This window comes from Panthera pardus, unplaced genomic scaffold (assembly GCF_024362965.1).
Source record: "Panthera pardus isolate Hobbes unplaced genomic scaffold, ASM2436296v1 HiC_scaffold_24, whole genome shotgun sequence".
Classification (NCBI taxonomy): Eukaryota; Metazoa; Chordata; class Mammalia; order Carnivora; family Felidae; genus Panthera; species Panthera pardus.
The window spans coordinates 108,571,988-108,582,160 of NW_026526810.1; the positions used below are offsets into that span (position 1 = coordinate 108,571,988).

General features: G+C 53.8%; 1 long non-coding RNA gene across 1 annotated transcript in view; it reads left to right on the top strand.

The window, feature by feature from the left end:
• The first annotated feature begins 3,071 nt into the window (after positions 1-3,071).
• The window catches only part of LOC109268223 (uncharacterized), an 8,282-nt gene continuing 1,180 nt past the window's right edge, over positions 3,072-10,173 (top strand). The window contains exons 1-3 of the long non-coding RNA XR_002080524.2: positions 3,072-3,202; positions 3,817-4,321; positions 7,996-8,215. This is a non-coding gene — a long non-coding RNA (uncharacterized LOC109268223). The remainder of the gene's footprint in view (positions 3,203-3,816; positions 4,322-7,995; positions 8,216-10,173) is intronic.

The window sequence follows — 10,173 nt, forward strand, 5'->3', positions numbered from 1 at the left end:
CTGTCCATCTTTAGAAGCTTCTTCTTCCACTTTGTCAAAGTAAGGAGTGGGAGCTGCCATCCTGTACATGATTTTACTCCCACGCCTCCGTGACTGGTAAGCAGCAGGCACAATTTGAACCCCAACCCTGGGTTTCCCTTCTCTGGTCTTGGGCTGGTAAGGCCACGTCCCGGTGGCAAAGAAGTCAGGATGGAAGAAAAAGAGCCCAAACACAGAGGGCAGATGTGGATGCTTATGGCTGGTCTATCAGTTAGGATTTCTCAGTTGCAAGCAGCCTAGGTTTTCTGGCCAAAGAGAACTTATTTGAAGGATACCAGATTTTTACAGAATTGATGGAAGGTCTGAAGAGCCATGCCTGGAAATAGATGGGAAGCTGGGCCACTCCAAGGCCTCAGACGCAGGATAGGCAAGGAGGGCCTTGTGGTGGAACAGTTTACTCGGAATGCACGAGAGGTGGGAATCCTACTCTCTGCCTTTTTTGTTTCATTCTCTTCGAGATTCAGTTTCCAGGGAGGGCTTGTCGCTTGGCCCAGCTAGAGGCACAGACCTGCTCCTTAGTTAGGGATGGGCCTGGCGGACTATATATATCATGGAAGAGTAAATGCCCCCAGAGGGAACCGCATGCTGGGAGGAAGGAGGCAGACTGGTAGACGCTCACAGAACAACCGAGGTCCCTTCAGTGGTATCCCTACCAAGCACTGTTTGATTACGGAGCTCATCTTCCTGTTGTCCTTTCGTCTCTACAACCTCTGCTCTCTAGCAATTCTCTCCGACACCTCTTGCCAAATTGTCATTTTTGCCTTGAGGTTCCCCACGTTGCTGCTGCTAATCAGCCAGATCAAGATAGTCTCAAAACCAGCCAATGGCTGCCCCCTGCCTGAAGAACAAAGTCCAAATTTCTTGGTGCGCGTTAAGCGCGGGCCTTACCTGGCTTCCCATCCTTGCTTTTCATTTTGACTCCTCACCCTCTCCAAATATGCCCACATGAGACCTGACAGCATTTCTGGACCCTGCCTTCCCACCCTAGGCCTGCCGTCTCACCGTGGCCGTTGCTGGAATTTCATTCCGCCCACCACCTCCCGGCCCATCACCTATGATCTCCGCGTCCTGAAATCCTCCCCACTGCCAGCATTTCACCTGGTGCTTTCGGTCAGTAGGCTCATCCCAGGCGCCCCAAATCCCTGTGAAACTGAGCCATATATATAGGCCCGGGATCCATGGCTCACCTGGAAGGCTCAGGTACTCTGGGGCTATTTGTAAGTGGATTCTACCCTTACCTGGTCTGCACTCTAGGCTCAGGGACACTGACCTGAGCCTCACACCCTGGTCCCACCGGGCTGGGGATCTGTATGTGCTCCTGCAGCACGGTGGTCCTGTGGGCCTCTGTTTGCCCTCCCCTCTGACTCAGCCTCCTAGTGTCCCTGCCTCCTGCCAGGATCTCAAATAAGAACTCTCTGCCTTGGGATGGAACTGTCACTATGCATGGCATCCGTGCAGGCCACTTGGCTCATCCTCGGTTCCTACTTCCGGGAAGCCTTCCTTGGTTTCTCCAGTGCTAACTAATCTCGGGCTCTGCTCACTTAGCGGTTGGCACAAGCCTCTGCTATGGTTCTTAGGGCATTTGCCTCCTGGGAACCTCTGCCTGATCCATTGCACCCCAAGGTCTTCCCAGGCAAGGCCTCTGTCTTCCAAAACCTTGACACTGATCATCTTATAGAGTAGTCACTCCACTGGTATTTGCATGATGTCCTAGAATCTTTGCTGCAACTCCAGCAAGTTCAATGGCCAGCCAGACCCCAAAGGGCCCTAGCCGTATACTTCACAACCTTCATCTTCCTCGTGCGGGAACCGAGACCCCACCTCAGGGCTGGGACACCGTGTTTCTCAGCCTGATTCCTCACGATAATATTTAAAGAAGCACATTGTCAGAAAAAGAGGGGAAATTCTTCATCACGTGACCTTGCCTGATGCCCTTCTAGAGCATTTCACTTGGAATAAGAATTCATCCCTCTATTTCCTTTTTTTTTTCAAAGTGCCTTCATGCATGTCAGATTACAGCCAGCCTTGAAGAAGGTGGAGCAGACCAGGCTTTAACTTCACGTGGGAGATGAAATAATGAAGGTTCCGAGAGGTGCAGTGATTTCCCAAGGCCACACAGCTATTAGTGGCAAAGACAGGACCAGTGCCTAGATCTAACTTTCATCTCACGCCTGTCTGAAATTCCATAGCCCACGATCACTTAGGAATTTTCATCTCCTTTGGAACTGTCTTTCATTAGATCCGTACCGGGAGTCCCGGAGTCCAACACTGGCCCTTCAACCTGATGACAGCCAGAGATTAGAGCCAAAGGTGGCTGTCACAGAGGTGACAGTTCTCCTTCCCTGCCCCTCCGCCATAGGAAACCGAGCTTGGCAAATCTTGACTTCTCTGTAGTGCCGTTTGGGTTACCAAATCTCTGCACGTTCTACTTCTGAGGATCTGAGAGGATGTCTTAGCTCAGGCTGCTATAACAAAATACCATGGCCAAGGCGACTTATAAACAACAGCCATTAATCTCTCTCAATTCTGGAGGCTGGGAAGTCCAAGATCAAGGTGCTGGCAAATTTGGCTCCTGGTTGAGGACCCAGTCCTGGCTTGCAGACAACTGGATGCCACGCTGGGTCCTTACATGGTAGCAAGAGAAAGCTCTGGTCTGTCTGCTTCTTTGGGCACTAATCCCATGATGGGGTCTCCACCCTCAGGACCTCGTCTCAACCTAATTACCTCCCGAAGGCCACGCCTTCTAATACCACCACATTAAGGCTTAGGGCTTTCGCATATGAATTTGGGTGGTGGAGGACAGATTTGGTCCATAACAGGAGATGTCAGCTCTTGCATCCATGAGCTGCAGAGTGTAGAGCCTGGGTCTCTGTGCCTCAAGGATTTGGTGGAGTAAATGCTGCCATCCAAGGGACAGAAAGTGAAGCCTGAAGTGCTGAGTGCTAATGCTGACGGCAGGCATTGAAATAGGAGCACGGTGCCTTTAAGAAGGATGAGGGCACATCTCTGGGGTGGAGCCCGGCCCAGTTACCCAAGCGCTTGGAAGCTGCTAGGACCTGCCCTTGTGGAGACCAGGCCTTGCGGTTCTGGTTTGCAGTCCGGGCACCGCTCGGGGCCCCGCTCCCCTGCTTCCCGGCTGCCACACGACTCAGCATTGGCACCGGTGAGAGCCCTCCCACCCACACACCCACGAGCTCTCTGTGCCGTCTTTCCAAGCCCAGCGCTGACGGCTGTCATTTCCAAACTCTTCTCCAGGCCTTTCTTCTTCCTTTCAAGTTCAGGCCCTTCTCTTCTCTGTTTAAGATCAGCTTCCCCACATTTTCCCTTTCCTGCCGGTGCTGGGGGGAGCAGCTGAAAGTAAGGAAGAAAGCTGGTTTTCTAGGCTGACCTCCCCTGATGAAGATGAGGCCCCCAGGCTGCTGGCTGAGCGCATGCTTTGAAGTGTGTGTGTGTGTGTGTGTGTGTGTGTGTGTGTGTGTGTGTCCTGAGCTGGAATTGATGGCTCTCTGGAAAGGAGCAAGGTGTCCAATGCCTACAGTATTCCGGGTGCACATAGTAAGTGCTCAGTACAGCACCAACCGGCAAGGATTAAGAAACGCAGAGTAAAAGGGGCTCCTGGGGGGCTCAGCTGGTTGAGCATCCAACTCTTGGTTTCAGCTCATGTCACGATCTCACGGTTGTGACCCTGAGTCCCATGTCGGGCTTTGTGCTGAGCGTGGAACCTTCTTAAAATTCTCTCTTTCTCTCCCTTGTTCGCATGCTCTCACTCTCTGAAAGGAAGAAAAGAAAAAAGAAAGAAAAGAGAAGAAAAGCAGAGTAATGGAAGGAGGAGGACTGGCCTGGGGAGTGGAGACACCTGGCTTCTCTCTCCAACTCCACCTGTAGCTTGTTCACAGCCCCTCGGTGTGGCTAAGCAGCCTCACTCTGTAAGAGGCAAACAACCCCATCTCCCCTCCTCCAGCTGCCACAAGACCAAGTGAGAGGCGTGATGAGACCTGTTCTTCCAAGGACCAGGGGGCAGAATCAAGATGGGTGGAAGTTACAAGGAGGCAGATTTCAGATCAAAATCAGGAAGACATTTCCATTTACCAAAGTCCTTTCTACAGATTCCTAATCACCCAGAAAGCCTTCTCCTCTGGGAACCAGTCGAGCAGCAGACTGGTCATCTGGCAGTGATCCTGCACGAGAGGGACTGAATCCTGAGCCATAAGGCCCCTTTGAAATGGGACAGTCTGCATGTTGGTTTATGTGGAAGGGCTTTGGGAAGAATCAATGTGAGGCTGTAAGTATGTCAATTTTTCCGTGCCGTTTCCAGAAGGCTGGCCAAGTCTTGGGATGGGAGTTGGGTACTAAAAGCCAGGGAAGAGCAAACTGGCAGCCTGGGTTCTGACGTCACAGAAATGCCCTGCCGTTTTCAGCGGCACCTTTTGAGTCGAGAGCTTCTGTGTCTGCAAAGTGCATTGATGGAAGGCACAGGCCCTTCCTGCCTAGGGTCCCAGCGGGCTGACTCCAGTGGGAGTCACCTCCCTGCCCCGCAGAGCCCAGGGCTTCCCTGGCTGTGCCCAGAGTCGCACAGGGAGGAGGGCGATGGTGGGGAGGGCCACTCAACGTGGTGCGCCCTCAAACATGAAATCTGACTCTGCGAAGCTGGTAAGAGATCAGTCTGCCCTGCCCTCCTGGTGCTTCTTAGATTGTGATCAAAGGAAACCTTTTCTCCCACCTCTTTCAAAGCCTACCCTTCAGCTCCGACACTGAGAAAGTGTTCCACTCTGTAGTGGTCCCTTTGGTAGGATTCTGCTCCAATGGGTAAGAATTGACCAAGTGCAGAAGGCCAATTTTGGCGGTGGGCTTCTGCCGCCAGTGCCCCCCTCAGGAGCCCCTGCTCTACTCCCCACCGTCCACACCCTCCGGTGTCTGCCTGCCTGTCTCCCATGCAGGGGAGACCATCTCCTTTGACTTGGGGAGGATAAAATGTTTTTGGTAGGGAAAACCAAAGATGAAGGGGATATCAGACATCCCTTTTTTTTTTAAGCTGGTCCTGTAGACTGGTGGAGAACCCAGCTTGGGGGCAGGGGTGGGGAGGGAGGGCAGAGCCTTGGGGCTGAAGGAGATGGGTCAGGAAACCTGAACACAAGTGTAACTGCTCTTTGGGGCTCAAAAGAAGATGCATGGCTGGGGGGGGGGGGGTAGGGTGAAAGGGTCCCAGCCCCCTCTGGTGCCCTGAGGTCCAGACAGATTAGGGACATCTGAGCCCTCCCCGGCCACTGATATGCCCACTGGGGATACCGGCAGGGGAGCGGGGCACCACAGAAAAACATTGGGAGCCCTTGGGAGGTAGGGGAGGGGGGAGGAAAAGCCCAGGCTGGTTTGAGAAGCAGTTAAGGAAGGAGAGTAACCAGAGTGGAACACAGATTTGGTTTCATTAGGGTTTTGTTGTTGTTGTTTGGGTTTTTTATGTGAGAGTGGCAGAAACGTGTTTACAGGCTGAGGAGGAACTCACAGAAAGGCAGAAGTTGAGCAATCAGGACAAGGGAGATCATTGATGGATCAAAGATACAGGGAGGGCAGGAAAACAGGAGATGGGAGGGGAAAGGCAGGAGAGAGGTGGGGGCCTAGCGCCGGCCTTTATTCCACTACGACCTGGAAGGGAAGGTTGCTCACAGCCCCGTCTGCGGCCAGGGTCTTGGGGAAGTGGGAAATGGTCGCTTTGTGAGGCTGAGGGGCCTCTGGGCCCCCCGCCCCGGTGTAAGCCTCAGCTGGGAACAGGGGACACGAGGGGAGATGGCCAGAGAATCACAGGTGGGCCTGGAGAGTGTAGACATTCACCTACCCAGGTGGAGGGGCTGGGGGAGGCTGGTCTGAAGACCCAGGACACCCTGCTCTGGCTCTGTGCCTAAGGCTGTAATGATAGGACATTGGGCACACTGGAAACTTCGGATTTCCACTGACTGCTTGGTGGAGCCAGTGGAAACTCATTTGCTGGCTGAGGAGCTGATGAAGGTGGGGAAAGCTGGCTAGAGACTCACCGCTGTTCTTGGGAAAAGCAGAGCCTGTTATCAACGGCACTACCCTCTGCCTGGAAGAGCAGATATTCAAGGCAAAGCAAATTGCCCACGGCCCATCAGATTGTTCCCTGGGGAGGCAGTGGCCAGTGGAAACGATGCGAATCCGATGATCAGGAGCCCAGCCTCACTGTGCCTCTGACAGCTGTGGGACTTTGTTGAGGTCGTTGCAACCTCTGGCCTCGGTTTCCCCCTTCTTCTCGGGGGTATATTTCTGGCCAGCTGGGAGGGAGGGCAGCTCCACGTCATCGAGCGAGGGAGCAGCTTCAGAGGAGTTAGACCTTTCCAGAAAGTTCAGGAAGAGTGTCAAGAACGAGGTTCTCCCCTCCTCTCCCCACCCCACTGGAAGCACAGATATCCCAGTCTGTGTCCCCATCACACGCAGCCTCCCATCTGCCCTTTGTCGCGTGCCTCAGCGCTTGCACAAGCTTCTGTTGCTGCTGTCCCCAGCCCGGCTCCCAGGGCCACTCCGAGCAGGCTGTGCTCACTGGTGCGGTGGCTGCACCCAGGACAGAACCAGAGCGGCCCCGACTCACTGGCTGCAGGCAGCTTGTTCTCTGCCCCCTACGGAGACTGGGATTGATTTAGCCTGTTTCCGTGGCAGCACCAGCTGCATCTGCTTCCCCAAGAGGCTGAGTGAGTCACGGCCACCCACGCTAACCCTTGGCACAGCACAGCCCCGCCAGGAGCACAGATAGTAAGTCAGCAAGAAGATGGCAGGGCACTTTGCACCGTCTTGTGGCTGGGTCCCAGGTCTGGTGCAGATAGTGCACTGGGCGCAGGGCCCTGGGCAGGGCTCACCCACCCAGAAACCTGGCAGGTCTGCCCATGAGAGAAGTTAGAGAGCGGCTTCAACTGACTCCAGAGGGGCCCATCTTGGCGGCGGTCAGCAGCTGCAAGGCCTTATGGGAGAGCACTGCAAGTTTTCAGACTCTCAGTCCAGTGCTCTTTCCACTATCCAATGACCCGCTTTCAAACGTGTTTTTCACAGCCACCTCTGCACCCAGATTGGCCCCAGGTTCCTTCTGGCTCCCATCCGGGGGCCTGCCTTGATGACACACATCTGCCCTTCCCTCTGGTCAGCAGCCCTCAGCCGGGACTCAGGCAAATTCTCAGCCCCCACCCCGGATGTACTGCAGCAGAAACTCTGGAGGTGAGGGCTGACAGTCTGTGTTCGCACCGGCCCTCCAGGTGGTGCAGATGCCTGCCGAGTTTGATCACCCCTGGTCTAAGAAATGGGTCTGAAGCAGTGTCTTCTTGACCCCGGGGGGAAGGGAGCGTTTTGGTCCCTATCTCTGTCCTCAGAGCACAGCTGCAAGGGTCTCTCTGTTTTGTGTGAGCCACACTGGGGGGCTTGGGTAGGCAAAGACCCCAATGGCTCCAACTCTGGGGTCCTAGAGTTTTCCTAAATCATGTCCTTCTTCTAGATGGTTTGTGTCCCATGGTGAGAAACTGGTGCTGTTTTTCCTTTGTGGAAAAGGGCAGCACTACCTTCCTCACCGGGCAGAGGACCTCGCGGGGAGAAGGGAGCCCACCCATTGGAAATGAACAACCCTGCCATGGTGGCCAGGCCCAGGACCCGCAGAAGTACTTTCCCGAAGAGCTGAGGGATTCCAGCTGAGGCAAAAGCCCAAAAATACTTACCGAAGTGCATTACTTTTTGGTCTATCAGCCGCCCCCCCCCCCCTTTTTTTTTAACGATTTCTGATCACCTCTGTGCCGGACCCAATAAAGGACCCAGTGGCCTGAACTTCAAAGAGCTTACAGGAGGGTGGGACCATTAGAATAGTTTAGGCCGTGCCCAGGGAGCAAAAACCCCCAAAGTCTCAGTGTCTTAACATAACAAAGGCTTATCCTGCAAATGATTCCTATGAAGATCTGCTCTGCTCCACAGAATCGCTCAGGGGCTCGGACTTCTGGCTACCTTGGTCACTGCAGCAGGAGGAGAAAAAGCTGGAGGGGGGGTCAAGCACCCGCCCAGAAGTGAATCCCGGCACTTCTGGCATCTCACCGAACAGAATTAGTCACGTGGCCCTGCCTAACCTCAAGGAGGTGCATGCAGGAAGCATATGCAGAAAGGAGAGAAAAATGGATAGAGTCTGACATTATGAGACGTAAGTACATGGAGAAAGACCGCTCATTTATTCATTTGCTTACTCTTCAATCGATCTTGACAGACTGTTTACCACACATCAGGCATCTGGCCCGACCCTGGGGATAGCGTGTCCCCAGGGCAGCTGGTCTCCTGCAATCCAGGGAGTGCCATTAACATTGTATTCTGCAGGAATAGCTCCCCCCCCCACCCCCCTACCCCCCACCCCCCCACCCCCCACCCCCCCAGCAGAGGACCTCGCAGGGAGAAGGGAACCCACCCATTGGAAATGAACAACCCTGCCATGGTGGCCAGGCCCAGGACCCGCAGAAGGTGTGAGGCAGGACCCCTGCTTTGATTCTCTTTGTTTATGTTCTGTCATTATCATCTGTCTTCCACACCAGAAAGAAAACTCTGAGAGCAGGGATTTTTATCTGAGTTGCTCGCTGCTCCATTTCTAGAGCTGAACACAGTGCCTAGGGGGGCTTGGTCAGTACTCGTTAAGTGAATGATTCAACATGGATCATTATTAACTGTTTCCCACCAATCCCTGCCTTCGAGGAGCTTACGATCTGTGTCAAGAGTGGTATAAACAATTGACTAAAGTATAAAAAGAAGTTTCAGGGCAGATCGAGTGAAACACGTGTCAGGTAAAAGCTGGGCTATATAGCTTGGGGACACAGAGAGGCAAAAGGTCATTTGCAGCACAGGTGAGGTCAGGGAAGCTGGCAGATGAAAAACAAAGGTGCAGGGAGGTCAAGGGGCCCGACAGAGGGTGGGATGCAAAGCGGGTGGGAGGACCCTGCCATACCTCTTGGTCTGGGGTTTTCTCTTCTCCCCACATTAGTAACTGGAATCTTTATGCAGCAGTTTGGTTTTCTAATAGCCTCCGTGTGGAACCACAGCTTCTCAGGAAGGCTCCAAGCCCCCCAGGCTCAGAATTTGGTTCGCTTTCGGAGTTTCCTGCCCATCTGGCAGGAGAGGGGGGGATCATCTAGCCCTCCCTGCCCTGCTCTGCCTCAAAGCACTTTCCCCCACGCCTGCTGCCCAGACAGCCTCCCAGAGGCAGTAGCCAGCCAGAGGGGCATCTGCGGAGAGGCTGGGAAGGCTCCACCTCAGCAAGGCTGGCCAGAGGATGGTTGAGCCAGAACCTTCCCTGCAGGCGAAAATGGGGTTCATTGTTTTCACTTGAGCTCGCAGTTCATGAAAACAGTGACAGAAGCTTCCCATCTGGCTTCCAAAGCACTTTTGAAGCCATTCTACCTACAGCAAGTCCATTAATTTTACAGGGGCTCTAAAGACAGGGCACTTTCCGCCATTCAGGCTTTGTCACTCCATCCCCACGGCTGTCTCCCTCCTGCTTCTCTGCCCTTTCCTCTCTCGCCTGCCCTCCTTCCCTCCTGCAAACCTCTCCCTGACCAGCAGGCAAACATTGCCCGAGGGCCTGCTCTACATCAGGCCCCTGCTTGGTGTTGGAGATTTCTGGAGGAGCAGGACAAAGGCAGAACGTCAGGGGGAACTTCCTGTGAATGGCTGTGGCCCAACCACCACACCTGCCCGTGATGCCTGCTTTCACCTGTTCCACCTTCTGCCCGCTCCCTCTCACAAAACACCTGCCTTCCTCGGATTCCCCATGTGCACCACGCAGTGAGCCAAGAGTTCGAGTGCATTCTTTCCTTTCATTTTTCACATCAGGGAGATTCTATTCGTACGGCCATTTCCTAGATAGAGAGATTAGGGCTCAAAAGGTTATAGAAACTGTCCAAGGTCCCACAGCTAAGAAATGCCCAGCTGGGGTCCCTCCCAGTTTCTTACTGTGCTGCGCTGTCTCCACCAAAACTCGGCAGTTGACCGTCTACGCTCAGAAAGAACAGAGAAATGGCTAGAACTTTAGCATTATCTCTACCACCCCTTCCTTTTGAGAGTTAGCTTAAAAAAAAAAAAGTCTAGTGATTTTTTTTTTTCCCCTAAAGACCAGGG